The sequence below is a fragment of the Amphiprion ocellaris genome, chromosome 14, assembly GCF_022539595.1.
Source record: "Amphiprion ocellaris isolate individual 3 ecotype Okinawa chromosome 14, ASM2253959v1, whole genome shotgun sequence".
Lineage (NCBI taxonomy): Eukaryota > Metazoa > Chordata > Actinopteri > Pomacentridae > Amphiprion > Amphiprion ocellaris.
In genome coordinates, this window is record NC_072779.1 from 33349799 (window position 1) to 33351009 (window position 1211).

Genomic DNA, 1211 nt, shown 5'->3' on the forward strand with positions numbered 1-1211 from the left:
CAACAAATAAGGAAAGAATAAAACCTTTCAATAATCAACACAAATTATTTATTATTATCCAACAAAAGATAGTCCAGTCTGGGTTTTCATGAGTACTTTTTCTGTACAGTTCAAACCGTCAATGTAAATAATCCACTCCTGGTTTTCAAAAATTCAACAAAAAAAGAATTAAACAAGGAAGTGTGCTACGGCTGTTCATTCAGCTCCAGGGAAACGAATAGTCCAAAGTAAAGCACTGCCAACGCAACAAAGGAGAATGAAAAGTAAACAAAAACCCACAGGTCCTTGCCGACTCACAGGTAAAGCAGAGATGATCGTGCTGCAGCTTGGCGCCTTTTGGAGAAAGTCAGCCGGCAACCGGTAACTGGAAACTGGAAACTGTGGACAACTTGACAGGATTAGGGTTAGGGTTGACCCAGTGGAACCAGACTGTCGCTGACGTGCCACACCACTGCTCTGGAGGACTGCAGATATGGGGAAGTGGTAGGGTCGGCTCTCTCAACGTATGGAAAACCCAACCATATTACTGGCTAGAATGCAGATGGACTGATGGGGCGTGGAGGTCAGGTGAATGCACAGAACAATACACTTTCTCCATACATTCTATACTATACACTTTGGCTGTCGCCACAAGTTTAATCATCATGCAGCAATTGCGATTAGCATCAAATCTCCCAAGTCAAAATGGCAACGCTTCAACTTCAAGGAAGAGGAAGAAGTTGCAAGAAGGGCTGCAAAGAGAAAAACAGTTTTATGATACACTGTTGCACACAAATGTTATATCATGGACATGTTTAACAGTCTGACTGCAGAAGGAACAAATAACCTGTGGTAGAGTTTCTTCTTACATCGTGGAGTCTTCTTTCCCTGTTGGTGCATCCACGTCCTGAACAGACCACGGCATCATATAAAGTCATAAGCTTAGTTCCCATACCGGGAGTCGAACCCGGGCCGCCTGGGTGAAAACCAGGAATCCTAACCACTAGACCATATGGGACTGATAAACTAAAACCAGGGACGGAACATGAGGACGGGAAGAAAACAGGACGTTCAACAGACAGACAGCAAGCAAGCAGGGAAAAGTCCATAAGGACGATCAAAAAAGGAGGGAAACACAGACAAGGGAAGGAATCTAACAAAACAAAACCCAAAGACCAGGACATTAGTAGAAGCTGCAGAACCACCTCTCTTCACAAATGATGATCCTCAGT

The 1211-nt window shown here is 43.8% G+C and overlaps 1 non-coding gene across 1 annotated transcript; it reads right to left on the minus strand.

Annotated features, from left to right (window-relative positions):
- Positions 1–925: 925 nt before the first annotated feature.
- trnae-uuc (transfer RNA glutamic acid (anticodon UUC)) lies at positions 926–997 on the minus strand. Its single transcript has one exon. It is a non-coding gene; the product is annotated as a tRNA-Glu (tRNA).
- Positions 998–1211: the final 214 nt, after the last annotated feature.